This window comes from Gorilla gorilla, chromosome 8 (genome assembly GCF_029281585.2).
Source record: "Gorilla gorilla gorilla isolate KB3781 chromosome 8, NHGRI_mGorGor1-v2.1_pri, whole genome shotgun sequence".
Classification (NCBI taxonomy): Eukaryota; Metazoa; Chordata; class Mammalia; order Primates; family Hominidae; genus Gorilla; species Gorilla gorilla.
In genome coordinates this window covers 94,932,241-94,952,754 of record NC_073232.2, presented here as the reverse complement: position 1 = coordinate 94,952,754, position 20,514 = coordinate 94,932,241, and the positions used below count along the sequence as shown (strand labels likewise).

The window sequence follows — 20,514 nt, the reverse complement described above, 5'->3', positions numbered from 1 at the left end:
ATAAATGGCATTTAACATTTTTTATTCTAAATCAAAAATTGTCACTGCATATTTTGTACTTTTCTCCATTTGTTTTTATACTATTAAAAAATATGCTTGTGTTAATGAATTAAATATTGAAAGGGGGGTGACTGCAGCCCTGATCACCATTGCTGTAATGAATATGTGTTTGTGTGTTCCTTCTTTATTGGCCTTTGTCTGTGTTTTGCTGGTAACATTGGTTCTACCTCTTTATGAGAAGATACTTAGAGCATACTATGGTTACCATGGAAATAAAGACTTTCACTAGAGTTTGTCGTGATCAGTTTCCTGAGACTTTTTAAAAAGTTTGCAAAGAAATTTTGTAATAAAACTACCTAATTTAACAAAGCCATGAGAGAAAATAAATTGTTGAGGGGAAGAAAACCTATAAATATGACAAAAGTTTAGGTCAAAACTGTTATGAAGGACTGTATATTTATCTTTCACTGTTTAGAACAATGGTCCTTCTAATCCATTAACATAGATGAACAGCAACATCCCGAAAATTCATGAAACATCCATAAAAGAGGCCCTTGAGAGGAAACACTTTGCATTTTTCAGTGTTTACCGAGTTCAAGGTCATAGAAAGGTTTTTTTAAGCTAGTGCAACAAATCAATGGGATTATTTTCTCTTAAATGTAGGGATCCTTCTGATATGATCAAGCTTCTCTTCTCAGAAAAATAATACCTAAATATCAATGATATAGTCAACTTTACTTTTAATTGTATAGAATTTGTCTAAATTCTCCTGCTAGATATATTTGACTGTGTAATTTTAGGTTAATTTGTAACTTACAATGATTTTTGTAAAATTTGTTCTTATTCCTATAACTATAAAAGTTTTGAGTAGAAATTACACTTCATTCAATTTAATTCAATTGAAACACATATTGAAGGCTTCTGTTAGGCCCTGTGCTAGGCCCCAGAATAGGAAGATCACAGCGTGGTACCTGCCCTCCTGTAATAAAATGTAGAGTTATTATAAAAGTCATGCTCACAATTTTGAAACAAGGTAAGATAGTAAACTTTATCTAAAGGAATAAGACACATGATCTTGGTATGTTGGGAATTATATATTGCATTTCAAACTAGAGGTTGATTCAGAGAAGAAATTTCTAAGAATGCAGCATTTAGTCACAATCTCTTGAATAACTGCAACCAAAAAAAGTAGAAATTAGAGGAACAAAATAATAAAACGTTGGAAAACTATTAACCAAAGCATAGAACTGGCAAATAAAAGTCACTCATTGCTTTGAGATGAAGAGTCCAGAATCAATTGAAGATATAGGTGTCACTAGAAGGAAGCTGATGATGAGCAAATTCCTGAGCAGCAGCTTCAGCCTTCTGCAAAAATAAGCCATCAGCATGTGCCTAGAGACATTTGTTTATTTACTAACAAACCTATTATGTCTCAAACACTGGGCTAGGGACTGGTGCTGCAAGAGTTCACAAGATAAAATCCTCAGGAAATTTGTCCCCTTTCCTGGGGGTTAGAATTTTCAGCAATTACAGTAAAGAAGTGAGGACTTCAGATGGTAGATTGAACACAAAAGGCAGTTGTCTAGCACATCAAGTTCTTCAAAACAATATCAAAGAAGTAACTATGCTGAATCCAATAAATTAAGTTATAAGCATTTCCTTTTTCTATATTTCCCCAACTAAGAACCCTCACATATTTCAATGTGACAGCCTGCTTTTGTGTTCCTTTCCTCAGGGACTTTCACTGGGCAGAAACTAAACACAACCTAATTAAATGGTTCTGCTTGCCTTTTGGAAAAGCTCAGGCCCATTGGAAAGATTACATTAGCTGTCTAGGAGGGGAGGGGAGCAGGAATTATTTTTTTTGAGACCTTAAGGAAGGAAAGCACAGTGGAATATAAGGGAAAAGAAGTACATGGGGGAAAAGTATGTACAGAAATGCCCAGTAAGCAAAAAGATAAGGTGTCCCAGGATTGCATCCTTGGAAGTAAGATATTTAAAATGTAGGAATATAAAAACATCCAGCAAAAGAGAAGGCAGGAAAGAAGAGACTGCCAAAATTAAAAAAACAAAACAAAACAGAGGAGAAAAAGATGTCTGAAAATTGGTTCATAGTTTCTCATCTCCCACTATACTTTCCCCAGACTAACAATATTAATACAAAAATAATTTCCCTGAAGGGATACAATATAGGTTGTTCACTTAACTTCTAATCTCATGTGTCACTTTGTAGTCACTTCCAAAGTAGTAGAAGATGACTCTCAGAACATTTTTTTGATCCTCCTTACTTAGTAGAAGAACACAGAGACCCAGAAATCCATTCATTTCTTCCCCAAACACTTATGAAGCTTCACTCATGCATGAGAAATTGTTTTAAGCTCTTGACATACGTTGAACTTAAACCTAATGGGAAAGGAGAAATACTTTGTCCGAAATTATGTTGCTAAAAAATGGAAGAACATAAAACAAGACCCAATTCTTCTGATCTCAAATGATCTGCTGTTTCAATTAATCTATATTGTCTCTTTGATTTTTGGCCCCGTAGGAAATGCTAATATGAAGTGGTCTTTGTTTGTTTGTTTGTTTTGTGTTCATTTTTATAGTGGAGCCCCATCAACAACTGTGCCAAAGGAACAATGTCATCAGAACAATCGGTCTGCATCGCAAATCTGATCACATCACTCCTGCTTAAAATTATTCACTGGTTCTTCACTACCTTCAGAATAACATCCACATGGACTTCATTTCACATATTGGCACCTGGCCATGTGTACTCTTCACACATTGTTTGCCATTTTGCCTTGTGCACCCTATTGTCCCAAAAAGTAATTTAATAACCTGCTATTCTTCCAACCCTCCAAGCTTGTCACCACAGCTCTAAATCTTTTATTCTTTCTTTTTTTCTTCTTTTTTTCTTATGCTGTCTCCCAGGATTATCAACTTTCTTTCAGAGGCCATTTTTATGATTAAATTCAGTATTCTTTAATTTCTGATACTAAACTTTTTCTCCTTACAGATTTGTTTTTGTTTTTTATTTTTAACAGATGAAAAATGTATATATTTCTTGTGTACAACATATTGTAAAATACGTATGCATTGTGGAATGCTAAGTGGAGCTAATTAACATATGTATTACCTCTCATACTTAGCTTTTTTTTCTTTTGATAACACTATCCACTCTGCAATTTTTGAGAATACAATACATAATTATTAGCTATAGGCACCCTGTTGCACAATAGATCTTTTGAACTCATTCCTTCTGTCTAACTGAAATTTTGTGTCCATTGACCGACATCTCCACAATCCCCTCACCTCTCAGCCCCTGGTAACCACCATTCTACTCTTTGCTTCTAAGAATTTGACTTTTTAAATTTCACATGTAAATGACATTGTGCGGTATTCATCCTTCTGTGCCTGGCTTATTTCATTTACATAATGTTTAAGTAAAACATGCTTCAATTAACATAAACTTCAGGTTTATCTATGGTATCAAAATGACACGAATCCCTTCTTTTGTAAGGCTGAATAGTATTGCATTATGTATGTATACCACATTTTCTTTTTTAATTGATACATAATTGTAAACATTTATGAGGTACTTGTGATATTTTGATACATGTATACAATGCATTATGATCCAGTCTGTGTATTTGGGATATCCGTCACCTCAAACATTTATACTTTCTTTGTGTTGGGAACAAATTTCAAATCTTTTCTTCTAGCTATCTTGAAAAATACACTATATTGTTAACTGCAGTCACCTTACTGTGCTACCAAACACTAGAACTTATTCTTTCCATCTAACTGTATGTTTGTATCCATTAAACAAGTCTCTTTATTCCTTCTGCCCTATGCTTCCCAGCCTTTGGTAACCATCATTCTACTCCACCTCCATGAGATTCACTTGTTTAGCTCCCATATATAAGAGAGAGCATGTGGTATTTGTCTTTGTATGCCTGGCTTATTTCACTTGACATTATATGACCTCCAGTTTCACCCATGTTGCTGCAAATGATATGGTTCATTTTTTTTTAAACGGCTGAATAGTATTTCATTGTGTAATAAGACCACATTTTCCTTATCCATTCATCCATTGATGGACACTTAGGTTGAGTTCATATCTTGGCTGTTGTGAATAGTGCTGCCATAAGCATGGGAGTGCAGGTATCTTTTTGGTATTTTGATTTCACTTCCTTTGGATATATGCTTAGTAGTGGATTGGTTGGATCATATTGTAGTTCCATTTTTTAACATTTGAGGAACCTCCATAGTGTTTTCCATAATGGCTATACTAATTGAAATTCCTGCCCTTCTTCTTTTGTCAAATTTAGAAATGTCTACAAACCTATCATATTTCATAAATGTTGTCTTCTGAAGGAAGCCTTTTTTGAGGTCTCTTCCAGTTTCTCCAGTCCCTTCTCCCAGGAAGCCTTGGGTAATCAAACCCTCAAAAGTGCTTCCATTTTGTCTGGCATAAACTTCCCATGCAGCAACAGCCATGCAGACCAGCAGATTTGTGTTGCACATCTTCATTCTAGCCTTTGAACTCCATAAGGTAAGGGTGCTTTATCTGTGGATACTTCTAATCTCTACATCTCCTATGCACTACACAGCACACAGCAAATGGTAACTGATGAAACTCATGTGTTGCATAAGCACTTCAATTTGGAAATGGATGTATGCAATAATATAAAAGAATCATATATTATGGCGAGAGGTTTAAATGGAGAAGGGGTTCCAAATGAAATCTTCTGAAAATATTTAAAATGGTATAAGTAAATTGTTTTGAAACATTTACAGCACAGGTGCCAAAAGATATCTCTTCTGCAAATTTGATATGAGAAAAAGGCTTTGAGAAAGTTATTTATCTTGATGAACAAACTTATCTGAAGTAAACTTTGAAAAATTAAAACCAACAGAATCTCAAAATTGAGTCAGGACTCCATTTAGACTGAAAGAATACCAGATTTTCCAAGAGAATGGCTTAAAGAGCAACTTGTCATCTTTGCTCCAGAGGTCAACCTTGGGTCTCTAACAAAGACAATGCAGTACATTTAGGTAGCACACACAATTTGACTTTTCACTCAAGACTCAGCAATGTGCAATCAGATCAAAAGGAAAAGACAATCTCTTGTCACATATTCTTACATATCCTTCCATTGCCATTATCTGTGTCTGTCTTCTGCCTTCCCTGCTAGTCTATGCCATATTCCTTAATGCATTCGTGAATGGCAGCTGCTTGTCTGATGAGATCCTCATTTCCTGCCTCCAGCCCTGCTTGAGCAAGCTGCACCTTGGCATCAAATTGAATGCCAGATAAGCAGAATTCTTACATGTGCAATTAAAAGCCACTGAAGTGGAGATAACAGCATCCCATGGTTAACTGAATAATTCATGGCAAAATGTTCTCTCTTTATTCATAGCTCCTCACACCCTTGACTTGTTAAGCAGCTAGCACTCTTACTAAAGTACTGGTTTCAGCTGAGACATTTCTTAAGCAACTCCTCTGATCAGGTATTCACATTTTGTACATTACTTTTACCAGAATTTCTGGGAAAGTAGAAAAGAAAGAGGAATAAGGGCCAAAAATAAAAAATAAAAGAAGAAACCTAAACAAATGTAGGCACACACACACACAAAACCCATCTGATTCAATTTTTCTTTTAAATGAGTGCTTTAAATTCAAAGCATATGAAATATGTTTCAGGGTTTAAGTTGTTTATTTCTGACTGTTTTTCAGAACTATTACCGCAAACAGCCTGCAAAAATCACAATGAAATGCAAGTAAGGGTGTTTGTTCCATTTGGAGGTCTATGATTAGTCCACTTTACTAAGTACCCCCAAAATCAACTGTTAATGTAGAATAATGATTTTTTTTTTTTTTACAAAATAGTTGACTTCAATTTTAGTTGCACAATCCTAAATACCAGGAACTTACCAAGAACTTCCTGATAGCAGAATTAGCAGCTTAATAAGGATAGATTCAGTAAGTAAGAACACACGAGGAGGTGAAAAAAATGCTGAGGGCTACAGTTCAAAGAAAAGAGGATAAATTATACAATATTAAATATGTTCAAGTATAGAACTCACTTCCACAAAACGAAGAAGAATTTTTAAAATCCTTAGCTTTAGAAATTTTTTGTGAAGCATAGAAATTAAAATGGTTTAATGTCAGTTATTTTTGTAAAAAACATGACAGTAATACACACACTGTGTAATAAATACTTAAAACAGTACGAAGATAGTTACAAAATGGAAAAAATGAGAAATAAGAGTTATTACCTCCCTTACTTCCTAACTGCACTCCTCCCCAAAGGTATTCATTGTCTATACATTTTTTTAATGTATCTTTCAAGAAAAATTGTTTCATGTATATTTTTGAATACATTTGTATATACATTTTTATTTATACAAAGTAATCACTGGTTATTCACCATGGGCTTTTTGTATATTTGTTTCTTAATGGTTACCACTTGAACACACAGATGCCACTTAAATTGTTTAAACTGTTTGATCTGCTTCATACTTTTCATTGGATGAATCAATATGACTTATCTAATCACATTCCTATTAATGCATAGGTAGCTTGTTTCCAACATTTTTTGTTTGATAGTTCAAAGGGTTGTACAACAGAAATTCCTGCAGAAGTACCTTGCTATTCTTTTGAAAATAATCTGTTGAGTAAATTCACAACAGTAGTATGGCTGATAAGGAAAGATATGTACTTTTATATTTTGACAGACATTGTTGATGTATTCACCAAATTTTTGTACTACTTTTCACTCCAAATAGTGATGTATAATAATAAATACTGCTCCATAACCTAGATGAAACATTTGTTATCAACCTGAGCAAATTACAAAACTCATATCGCTTTGTTTTGTATGTATTTAAATGTGAGGGAAAACATTTTTTCTCTAAAATTATTTATTATTTCTATTGCCTTTTTTGTTCAATCCCTTGTCTAGCTTCTATTGGCCTATTTGTATATTTCTTACTGATTAATATAAGTTATTTATAAGTTAAGGGGATGATTTTTTCATGTCAAATGTTTAACAATTAAGTAAGGGAGTTTAGAGTAGGCTTTCATTAATAGGATACAAAACCTAGAAGCCATAGAGAAAATCTTAATAGATTTTCTAAAATATATATACCTATGTATGGAAACATTTATAATAGATTGAGTCAAGGAGAAAAAATCAAGCCACAACAAAAATACAACACATAAACTAGAGATAAATAGATATCTAAAAGCACAGAAAAGGGGAATTTATAGTTGAAAATGTGTTGAGTATTCTGAAATTTTCCAGGTTTGAGAGATATATGAGGAATGTGTGGTCACTGAGACCTGTCACATTGAAGGAAACATAACAATGAAAGACAGCTATAATCTTTGAACAGAAAATACTGAAAGGTTTGAGACATTTTGCATATGAGTCCTCCAGAAAATCAGAGATCAGAAGCGGAAGCTTCTTCTGTCAAGCCCTGTATATCAAACCATGTTCCGGGAGAAGATTTGCTGCTTCCTTAGTGCAAAATTTCCCCTCAATCTTAACTGTTTTTAAGCATATTTACCAATAGGTCTTGATTTCCTTGAAGGTAAAATCATGCCCATTAATATTTATGGTTTTTGTGCCTTTATCGCACCTCTTAAAAAGTCAATCTCAATACACAGTTAAAAAACAGGCCTACCTACTAAACTCTTTATTCATTTAACAAATATGTATTAAGTACTTGAGGTCTGCAAAGCACAGTGCTCGTTATGTGAGATATAAAAAAGATCACCTCTCCCTACCATCAGGAAACTCAAAATCTCCAATGAGAAAAATATATATTTAATTGACTAATCAATCAAATAGTAAAAATAATGACTATGGAAAGTATTCGCAAGACAAAATTGTAGAGAGAACATTATGTTTGACAGGAGATGAGGCTACAGAAGTAGATATCAACACATTGCATGTGGTCTTTAAGGCCAGGTTAAGGAATTTAACCTTTATTCCCAAACAGTGGTAACTATTTTAAGTAATAGCATAAGATTTACATTTTGAAAAGATTCAGTATAGGGAATAGATTGATGAAGGAAAGAAATACCAGTTAAGAAAGTATTTCCTTGGAAGGTATAAGAAAGGGTGGGGATTTGGGTTAGACTCTCATTAATGGAATAAGAACACGTGGTAAGGTTTGTAGCATGTCAGTACTTTTGGCATTGTGGATGAAGAAAGAGAAAATCTAGATTTTAACACTTAAAACTAAGAAAGTGGTTGTGCCATTTGCAGAAAAAAATAAACACTGGAAAATTGCAAGACTTATGAAGGCAAGTGTGAATCAAGAGTGTGGTTTTGGCAATGATATGCTTGAGACATGTTAGTATATCCAAGTAGAGATACCAACCAATAACCTGGATTTATCACTCATATAAGAGATCTTTGACAGGATATAAATATTTGTGAGTTATTTGTACATAGATGGGAATTTATGTTATGGTATGAATGAACTTATCTAGCAAAGAGTGTAGAGTAGAAGGGATAAAGAGAAAGGTTAGCTGTACTGGTCAGCTAAGGGAGGCGTACGCAGAAAACCGGGAAGATAAAATGTTATGAAACCCAAAAGGTTTTCTAAGAAGCATTCTGTGGAGAAAACAGAATTGGAAACAGAATTAAATGCTAGTGAAGAATCAATCCACTGTAGACTTAAAACCAGAGTTTAGCTCTGGTACATCAGAATGAGGACAATTTATGTAAAATACTTTCACATACTACGATCTCATATCTGACCTGGTTCTCCCAACAATATTGTAAGACAGAAGGGGAAAATCAGTTAAAGTTCTTTCTCATCCATTTCAGAGTTGAGAAAACTGGAATTCCAATAGGTTAAGCAGCTTGTTCTAGGTAATATTGCTAGTTAGTAACTGGGGTGCAAATAAAATCCAGAAGTTTTAAAATATCTAATCCAATGCTCATTTTACATTAGGCTGATGCCTCCACTAAATGTAACATTATGATGAATTTTATTATTAGTATTATTATTGAACTGCTATGAGTGAGGTACTCACAACTGGGGCTACATGATGAATCAGGCATGGACTCTTCCTTCATAAGTTTTCAGGCTATAATGCTACATCATCATATATAAAAATGACTATAATATAATGTTGGGTCTAACAGCAAAATAAGAGTTAACGGAATATATTACTACAGAAGTTGATATCAGGAATGGAAATTTAGGGCATTTGAACTTGAGAACCTGACATGTTAGAAGGCTTACTGGCATGGAGAGATTCAGTTAAAGCATTAATGGTAAAGGGACATCAGAGGCAGTGATGTAGAGAAAGACAATGCATTGATGAGAAAACCGAATAATTCTGCTTGGACAGACCAAAGGTAAAAGGAAGTGGAGCAGTATAACATATAAATAGGAATGTAGTTAGGATTTACATCACAATGAGTGTTAACGACAACAAGGAGTTTCCGTGTTATAAGGAGGTAAAGCAGATCCAATAAACATAATTTGAACTGAGAAACGAAATAATCAGAGTACACTTTAATAATAACTGGAGCACTTAACAATAAGCTAGACATCATATATTTAGACATTACCCTGGCTCTTCAATATGTCTAACTCACCTCTTCTGAGTACTTCTCTACTCTTTTAATGATGGGATGACCATGAAACTTGCTTTGGTCAATGGAATATGTGCAGAAGTAAAGGGGGCCACCTTCAGGGAGAAGTGCTTTAGAGCTATGGACAAATCTCCAGGCTCTGTTCCCCAGCTAAATCCATCATTCTAGAATAAACTAATTTTTGTGAACACCTGAAGATCTGGATTTATTTGTTACTTCAGCATTTCCTAACTTAGCCTTGACAGTACACTGTGTTCAGTGTTTTCACTGAGTTAACTAAACTACAGCTGATGTTCAGCTGATAGGTAGCTCACACTAATATTAAATTACTAAACTGCTCCTGTAATGCTGATAAATGACCACTGCCAAAACCTAGGCAAGTGTGTCCTCCTTCATGACTTTGCCTCTTTATTCCTTATCAAGTATACTCCTAGAAGCTTCCATGATCCAGCAATGAAAGGTATGGCAGTTGTCCAAATGTGCCCTGCATCCGTTCTAGTTCATTTGTGCCATGATGTTTTAATGTATAATATTTTCATTATCTTCCTCTTTTAGGCCCATAAGATACTCTTATCTCCCATTTAAGAAATGACAAAACTAAGGAGAAAGGCTAAGAAAAGTCCAGGGTTACAGGTTGTCTCACTCCAGGATGTCCAGGCTTAACTACAATGGTCCTTACTGTCTCCAGCTTTACCTAAAGCTGATTTTGGCAGCTGCAAAAGAAGAGGTGCTACAAAAAAGTGGAATACATATGAGTTCATTAATTAGTTTGAAGATGAAATATGAGGGCCTTCATTAAAGAAAAAAATCATTTGTAATAGTGTAAACAAACTACCTCTGAAGAGACATTTGGAAGCAGTACCAGCAGGATTTAGGACAATTCAATGAAGGAGTAAGGAGAATTAAGCTCCTAGAGATGGCAAGAAGGAGTACAGGATCATTTATAGAGACAGAAATATCTTGCATATGAGACTGATTTATATGTATTTGTCTCACATATTATCTCCTTAGCTGAGCTATTAGAGACAGCTTTGAACAAGCAAAGCAAATGTCAAGTGTAACTATCTATACACACAGAGGAGACTTACAAGAGAAGCCTCTTGGTGCTCTTATGTATCTAGGGATGGATGTTTACCAGATATAATACATTCTTTATACCCAGGCAGACACTAAATTTTAACTGTGGGTAGTGTGTATTTCTCCAATTTAAACACTCTTTTCCAGGCATTGTTTAGTGAAAGATTCATTTGATAAATTTTGCAAACCCTGATTATTAATCATCGGAATTTCTGACAGTAGATTTAGGATTGTCCTATAGTCCAGTCATGAGAAATATCCTTAGTGGCCGAGAGTGTTAGGTGTTTCCTATCTCACAGGAAATAGTACTTCCAAGACTTCCTCATAGACAGAATGGGAGCTAAGTATAAATATTAGGAAACAGAAATATGACCTTAAAAATCTTCATTTCCAATATGAAGAATTAAGAACTGATGGGGATCCTTTGTCTCTCTCTGCCCTTCAAAGATGACCATGGAACCTGTGGGTTTAGATGGTGGAGACAGAGATGAAAACAGCATGGATCCTTCAGGTACCGCTTGGAAGAGTATTGCTGTGAAGAGTCACCAGACCTACAGCAACTCTACGTGAATAAGAAATAAACTCCCTTACTGTGAGGACACTACAACTTTGGAATTTATCTGTTCCCACAGCAGAGCAAAACAACATCACAAGTGATTATCTTGTATTGACCTAAACAACCTCCCACTAACAAAGCCCATTATGTTTCAGAAGACTATTTTTTTTTTAGAAAATTTTTTTATTTATTAAATATCTACTACTTGGTAAGTTAATCTATCACTACCAATTCTCAGGTCCAAAAAAAATACCACATCATAATAAAGACAAAAGTCTGTAACCCTCATGTGACTATTCCTGACATGGTCTTTTCTTTTCAAATCTAAGTTCGTCAGAGCATTTTTGGATACAAACATATGTCTTTCATATGTTTTCCCTTTCTGTCCCAATGGGTAATATATTAATTATTTTATTAATTATAACTTTATAAACTAAATTCCATTTTTGAGAGATAACTAATCCATTAATTTTGGATTCTTTGGCCATGCCTTCTTCTTTTCACCCACAGAACTTTTTAAAATGTAGAGGATAATCCTTTACTTCTCAGGTGGTCCAACACCTAAGATATCACACGTGTGCTATTCCATGATGTATTATAATGAAGCATTTTTCTTCGATTCTGAAAATTTACCATATTTAATACATTGCATACATCCACCTCCCAAAAAAGTAAGAACAGTCAACTGTTATATTAAAAAATAGCAAATATCTATTGAACACTTAACAAGCAAACAAACAAAATAAAACAACCAAAGAAAGAAGCCAAAAGGAAAAACGGTTGTTATCTTTTCTTAGGACTACAAACCATCATGAAAGTAAGAATAATTGTTAACATTCACAGAGGGCTTATTAAGTGCCACGTACTGGGAAAAGGAGCTTTGCATGCATTATCCTATTTTTTCATCACAGTAAAGCTAATAATGTAGAAAAACATTTTATGGAAGAGGAAACTAAGTCACTAGTTATGTCAACTGCTCAACCATCTCTATGGCGAATAAGAAGTAGAACAAGAGGAATTTCAAGCCAGGTCTTACTCACAAACCCATGCTTTTAAAGTCTGTATCATGCGACTTCTCATTAGAAGCCTGTGTGTTTTGTTTTCATTTTTCTGTGTTTCTCCTCTTTGCCCTGATTCTGGAGTGACCTTAATATCACAACAGAATTACATACTTTCCAACGCTGGAATGAATCTAAGTACTAGATTAGAAGCTGGTGAAACAGTCAAAATTTAATATGGTCCAAACCAAATCATCTGAAGAAAGTCATGTCAATGACTTCCGCAGCGTTCTGGAATTGAGGACAGGTGTGCATCACAAATTCTCCAATCAACCAAGCCTGAGAGTGTTAATGCCGATCAAAAAGCAAAAATCAGCTTCAGATGGAAACAAGGAGACTGTTAGGTGTCTAGATTGCATAAAGTGGGCCACTGGAGACTGGCTTATCTGTCAAAATCTGTCTGTGTGTGTTTGGTGGGGATTGAAGGATGAAAGTCAAGGCTGTTACCCACAAAACAGGAGCTACAACCTGGATCCTGAGTATGAATATCCTGAGAAAACTGCTTGCAGCATTTTTCCAATTATCTATTAACTAGTTTCAGAGACTGAATCTTTTGGTGTTGGAATCCAGGGAAGTCATTAACTGGCTGTACAAGGCCAAGTCAGAACCCATATTCACTCTCCATGTACATGAGATAAACTGCCTAGAAGACCAAATGTGTAAGGAAGGAGAAACAATGATTCTCTGTAGTAGGGTGTGGCTATATGTCCTGCCTACCTGGCATTTTCCCCAACACTTCACATTCAAGTCTTCCATGAAATTTATAGTTTGCCATATGTTCATATTATTCCATCTTAGGTCTGCTCCTCCTGCTGCTGCTTTCTCTGGCGGGGAATGCCCTTCCACTTCGTATCCCTATGACAAACTCTTCCTGAACCTCGTTCCCAACAGTGTTCTTTTTGCCCTGTCATCTAATTGTATTAGTCATCTAAGCACACAAGGTCTCTGCATTTCAGGATATTATACAGAATCTGGCACCGAAGAGGCCTGCAATACTTTTGTCAAGATTAAAAGAAAGAACACACAAATTGGGAAGGTGCCTTTTGTCTTGTATGCTTTCTATATTACAAAGAGTATTCCTGCTGAGTTAAGAAGATACTGAGCACTCAGAGAATGTCATCTCACGACAAAGAAATAATTGCCATTTTTTTTTCTTTTAACAGTAATAGCTATGAGATTCCAGCCTATGCTCTGACACACTCAGCACAACAGGATCCTATTGTGTAAAACAGGCACTTTGTGTCCGGATTCACCTGGAATCTTAAGAGCAGCAAGATAGAGTGTTAGAGTCTAAGAATTTCTCTTTCTCTATGGTTCAAAGAGAAGTGTTATGCTGAGAAATGTTGAGCCTGAAAGGTTACCCATTAACTTTATCCCAACCACATATCAGAGAGGAGGAACTGGTAACCAGCAAATAAATGGTACAGGGATCAAGGTAAGTGGAAACTCCCAGGCCCCTCGCCTTCTATGCTTTCTTTCCCTTTTCTTATGAATATGATGCATCAAAATGTCCATTCGAAGCAGAATTTCCTGAGCAAAAATTAAATTCAAATAGGTGATAAAATGGAAGTTTTAATCAATTCAGAGAAGCTCCATCCAAAGAAATATGCAAAATGAATCAACAGAAAATATAATTATGCAAAATAATATCACTGACAGCCTCAGCTCAAGCATTCACAAACACTTTTTATTTCCTACAAATACATTCCTGATTGAAAGGATGAGACATCATTAATCAGTTGTTTATCCAAACAGTGTATGCACATGGAAAAGTGATCTGTGAGATTTTATTCATTATCTAAACTTTTATCTGTTAGCTGCATACCTGAGAAAAGAAAGTAATATAACAGCTGTTTCTCAAAAAATGACCCCTTATGTATTAAGAGCTCATCACAAATAGAAGTACTTTTAATTTTAATTTGTTTAATATCATTGAACATTTGTAAAAATGCTTAATAGCATTATCATATTGTATGATCTCTCTTTGAATATATCATCTTAAGATACTCAAATGAATAACACTTCAGTTATTAAATATTTTCAAAATATTGAAGTTGTTGAAACATCAAAAAGATAGAAAAGAAAATTTTAGTTTCATAATTAGCTTGGTATCTATAGTTAATAATGATGTACTGTATATTTCAAAATTGCTAAAAGAGTAGATTTTAAATGTTCTCACCACAAAAAATGATAAGTAGGTGAGATGATAGACATATTAATTAGCTTGATTTGTTTATAGCACATAAATAAAAACATCATATTGTTCACCATAAATATGTGATGTTTTGATATATGTGAAATATATCACATATATAAGTATGTGACATATTGTATTTAAAGAAAATAAAATAATAAAAATGTAAATATTCACCTAATACTTTTTCTGAAAATATACATAAATACTAAGTTTTCTGGGTATAAAAAATTAGAAAAAATCTCAGGGAACAGGCTGACTCTCAGAGGTAGAAATAGCCATATTGCATGATTAAATGAAATAAAATCACCTAGATAATGATTATTGATGCAAAATTAATAACATTCTTAATTAATTGTGAGGATACATATTTTTTAGTTAAGAACTCCCGGTGAAACCCTGAGGGGAAAATATGTCAACAGTATTCCACTATTAAGCACACATATGTACATCTAATTTTTCTCTTTTACGTATGTGAAAAAAATGTAAAATGAATAGGAAATGTCATAAATAAATAATGGCTTCAAAAAATAATGTTCAATTGTTTCTCATTCATAATCTCATCAAAGTTTTAAAAAATGACTGTGGAACTTGTCCATTTAAAAAATGACTATGGATCTGGATGTCATGTTCTAAATCTTTAGCTGTTGCTGGCTTATTACATACGTGGGTATACACTCACCTCCCCACATCCCTGGGTTTCCTAAACTGCCCATTTTTCTCTTTCTGCACACTCAGGAAGTCTGTGTGCAAATATCAGAAGGCTGAGATATACATTTATACTTGACCTTGTGACTAATATCTGGCCACTAAAACGTGATTGGAAGTGCAGTGTGCCATGTTAGGATTCAGGGAGTAAAGAGCCAGGGTGCCCTCCCCACCCACTCTGTGTCCCCTCCCCACCCACTCTGTGTCCCTTGCCCTTACAGCTAGAAATAGAAAATTCCAACATGGCTGACCACTAGATAGAAGCAGTAGGTCCCCACGTCACTCCAGAGGAACGGTGCTGCTCAGGAGAGCCACCCCACAAACATTAAACTGTGATGTGATTGAGAAAAAACTTTTACTATATTCAGCCATGAGTTGGTTATTTCTCATAGCTGCTAGTGAGAGTTGCCATGACCAATAGAACTATTTGCTTTTAAAAGTAGCAACTATCTGCAAATGACAGAGGGGCTGACTGTGTTTCAAGATAATTAATGCCAAACTTTCTCAGTTTTTTGTCTCTACAATTACTTTTCCATTAATTCTTTTATCAAAAATATTTATATCATAGTGATTAGAATGCAGTATTTACAGCAAGCTATGAAAGCAAGAGAAAGACCTTTCAACAAAATAAAAACAAAAGTTGAACAGTCTGTATTGGTTGGCAGCTGACAGTGAGTTCTCTCAATCAGCTATACTCTCACTTTTCCAATCAAGACTGTGGGAAAAATCTATATGCTTCACTAAAAAGACCACATTTACCTATATCTGTAACATAATAGAGATAGAAACTATGATGAGGATGAAGATGATGGTGATTGTTGATTGAATACCATTTATTGATTGTTTACTTACTATGTAATAAGCACTTTGCACATAATTTAGCACCGTAATATTTCAGATGTCCCTTGTGAAAACAAAATTAGTATCTCAATTTTTATTGATATGGAACCTCAGGCTTAAAGTCATAAATCAAATAAATGTAGGAAGGTTTGTCTAATTCCAAGACGCATGTTCTTAATGACCACTTTAAGAGAAAACAAGTAGAGAATTTAAAATAAACCAGTCTCATTAAGTAACTTTGGTGCTTAATATAGTTCTATGCCCTACCCCTATTGCCCTCATACTGAAGTTCAAATGGCTTATGATGGTTAAAAATCTTTCAGGAGCTGACATCTCCTCACCTCTATGTCTTTTCCTCTCAATTTCTCTAGATATTACAGTTAAGGTTATTTTACACATGCAAGTCTGCATGAGACAGAGAATATGGTGGAGAATTGGAATAGACAAATCTGGCTTAAGCAAAACTGAGAAATGTGATTGGGATCTAGCATATTTCTTGAAATTCAAGGGTTAGGATCCATTTTAAGGATGGGAGTGTTGGGAAGAAATACAAAACCCAGGATGGAGCGCAGTGGTGCCATCTTGGCCCACTGCAACCTCTGCCTCACAGGCTCAAGCGATTCTCCCACTTCGGCCTCCCAAGTAGCTGGGACCACAGGTGTCTGCCACAATGCCTGGCTAATTTGTTGTATTTTTGGTAGAGGCGGGGTTTCGCCATGTTACTTAGGCTGATCTCAAATTCTTGAGCTCAGGGGATCTGTCCACCTCAGCCTCCCAAAGTGCTGGGGTTACAGGCGTGAGCCATCGTGCCTGGCCAAATATTTCAATACATTTTAAAGGCCAGGTAAAAATGATGGCATACTGTAAATTTTAAAGCAGCAACGATAACATCAACAACAACAAAAAGCAGCAAATTTAAATAGGCCATTTACAGTGGAAGGTGCAGGTAAGTGATTAAAGATTGTATCCTTTCCTGCCCCAAGAGGCATTAAAACAACATACTTCCTTTTCCTAAGTCTAGGTTTCTTTTTAAATAGCAGACAATTACAAAGATAATTAAAATTTTACAGACTGTAGGAAGAGATGGACACTTTATCAATTCATTTTTAATGCAGGCATGAAATGAAAAATCAATCCCAGTAAAGAGAGTAAAAGAAAGAAAATTATAGAACAGGAATATTGGTATATTAGAAATAGATCTATGTCTGCAAAGATACAGTAATCTTCAATAAATACTACCAGGTAGAACACAATAATGATTTAGTTAATATATTAGGGACCTATAAGACTCATGCATCATTGAAAAACTAACAGAAAAAGGGTCATATAATTATTTCAATACATAAAACATTACTTAAATAAAGCAGTCGTTTCTTATTTAAAATGAAATTAAAATAGAAAAAGAGGAAATACTCTTTAATATGAGACATTTCACAAAAAACTTACAACTTTTAAAAACCAAAATACTAAAGCCATTTCTATTATGATTTGGATAAGATGGAAGTGTCTATTAATACTATAGTTACATAAAATATGATTAACATTTTTAATAAATTCAGATAAAGATTGAAAGAAAAATAAAACTATAATTTTACTGAAAATATCATAATAAATCTAGATTAAACAGGATGGCCAATTAAAGAAGCAATCAAATTAATAAAGGAACACTTAAGGTAGTTGGATATATGATACTTATCCAAAATATAAGTAAAAATGGAAAACATTCTGTTCTCAGAAGTGATAATACTATCATATACATAAGAATTAATTTAATAAGAAAGTTATAAAACATATGAGGAAATAATTATTAAATCTTATTGAAAGAAATAAAACATAGCCTGAACTTAAGTAATGACATACCTTATTCTTGGATACAATAAAAAATAATAAAAATGTCAGTCACCTGAAAATCAAATCGGTTCTTAATATAAAATTGCAAATAAAATACCAACTTTTTAAAAACTGGAAAAAATAACTTAAAAGTTAATATGTAACTGTAAATCATGAAATATGATATATTATCACATTTTTATTTTTAATTATTCCTCAAAGCAAAAATGAGAATTAAAAACATTAAGTATATATATCTTTAAAAACATGAATACTTGAAGATAAACTTAATAGGAAAGATGATGACAATGAAAAAAATTGATGTCAACAAAATTTTGGAAGCTCAAGGAAAATGGAAGTGTTACAACTGACTTACTATATATATATATTAAATTCCTAATTTTAAGCAAAACAAAACTTGTAAATTTTTTATTTACAAGTGTTTTAATACTTTATATTTAGGCCTCAAGAGAATTCTCATTAATAACAAATGGCTTGAGTAAATTTGGATATATAAGTATTGGAAAGTATGGTGTCCCTTGAAAAGAATGAGTCCTATATTTGCTGCACTTGGATGACTTTCCATTGATACCGTTTAGTGACAAGAGCAATATTTAGTGTACATAAAATGATTTTATATTTGTAAAAACAATGACTAAGGACTATTATGCATGCATGTGCATTTGCACTTTGCCATACAAATACGAAGGAAGCTACATGCTGCTCAGATCTGCTGTAGGAAACATACAAGCTGTCCTTCTGGGTTGCAGGAAACATACCAGCTGCTGTCCTTCTGGGTCCAACCCTTGTTCATACTAAGACCACTCTTCATACAGGCTACTAGCACCTGATGACTGGACACAGCATGGCTCATAATAGAGGCCCATTCCTTCAAGTTGTAGGTACTCAACTGGGTGAGTTTGGTTCAATGAATCCCCCTCGGCTTCCAAACTTTTTCAGAACTAGACGGTAGTCTCAGACTTTCTCTTTTCCTTCATGGAAGTCAGGCCTGTTTAAAGGCTCCTCTCAACTTCTCCTTCCTTCCCTTTATCTTGTGTAGGTAATTCCCTAAATACATCTTTATTCACATATAATCCTGTCTTGGAATCTGCATCTTGAGGACCTGAACTCAACTGAAGTCTATGCTCCAAGAAATTAACAGTGGTTACCATGATCAGCTGGATGGTATTAGGAAGAAAGAGAAAAAAAAATACATAGATGAAAGGGGAAAATAAGTTAGGAAGGAGTAATAATATGATTTTATGAAATTTTATGCATGCATACAAAAATATGCATATGCACAAACAAATGCAAGTATGTTCAACAAATTATTAATGGTGGTTATCTCAGAGTACTATAATTTCATGTGATTTTGAATTTTTTGTTATGTTTTTTATATATTTAATATTTTTAGAAGGAACATGTAATATTTAAATAATCAGAAATAATAGAGCACTTTCCTTTGTAGAAAATAACAAAAACATGGAAGACTATATATCCGACAGGGAGAGAAATGCCCAAGAATATGAGGTTAAGCTCGGAAGCAGACCTGTTAGACATCACAAACCTGATAAGAGAAAATAACTAGAATAGTAGAGGTTAAAAGGATGTAAAACTAAAATGAGCATCTCTATATTTATTTAACAGTTATTCTATACTTTAGAGAAATGCGAATTTGAGGTCTTTGCATTATGAGTTGTCATGCATCTTATTTCTGGCACATCAGGTAGCCTTCAGATAGTTTATCCCATTCTTCCTGATTTGTCTGCAATTGCCATATTTCAGTACTTAATGTAATGCAATCGAGGAACCCCCCTCAGTCCCAGCAGGTCTCGATTGCTGCTCACCCTGCTTTTAAATGGTATGCAATAGGAGGTGGGGCCTGATTTATGTGCAGTGACAGAACTAGGCTTAGATCATCTAGATTAATCTGCAGGAAAGCTGAGTCATGGCTTAGGGTTTAGGAGGTTTTCTATAACTACAAAAAAATCTTAGCTGAGAGACACCCAAGGGGTTTTTCTTGTGTAATTGCCTTGTAGAGATAAGGAAGAATGGTAATTCAGGCAATAGGCACTTGAGCTGAGCCTGCTAATGGCCAAGCTGGTGACTTTGCATCATTCTGAGCCATCTCCTTCCTCACAGCAGAAGGAACACAAGCTTATCCTCTAGCCACCATGAAAGTCTCGAAGTGCCTCAAGATGGCCACACCCTTCCTTGTCTCTGCAATTTGCAATGCATTTCTCTCTTGTGAGATTGTTTCTACTCCTTTGTTAGAAATGTCAAATCCTAGCCCAAATGGCTATTGCCTCTGGAAATCATTCCCAGGTGGAGAAAGGACCTTCCTCCCTAGAGCTCCACGTGTTCCAAACCTCTCTTTCATCTTTTACCACCTTGTAATGTAGCAAGTGTTGTGTCTCTTCTCACCAGCTGGTGACTTCAAGGATTTGGAGACAAACCTTCTGGGTGCAAAGCCAGCTCTGCCACTTCCCAGCCTTTTGACCCTGGGAAACTTACTTCACCTCACTGAGTCTAGGTGTCCTCATCTGTAAAATGTGGTATTTGTGAGGATTAAATAAATTCACGTATTACAGGACTTAGAAACATGTCTGGCACAAAGTAAATTCTGTC

The 20,514-nt window shown here is 34.6% G+C and overlaps 1 protein-coding gene across 8 annotated transcripts in view; it reads right to left on the bottom strand.

The window, feature by feature from the left end:
- Nucleotides 1–20,514, bottom strand: part of NRG3 (neuregulin 3) — a 1,121,069-nt gene that overhangs the window by 413,168 nt on the left and 687,387 nt on the right. The gene's annotated exons all lie outside the window — the stretch shown is intronic.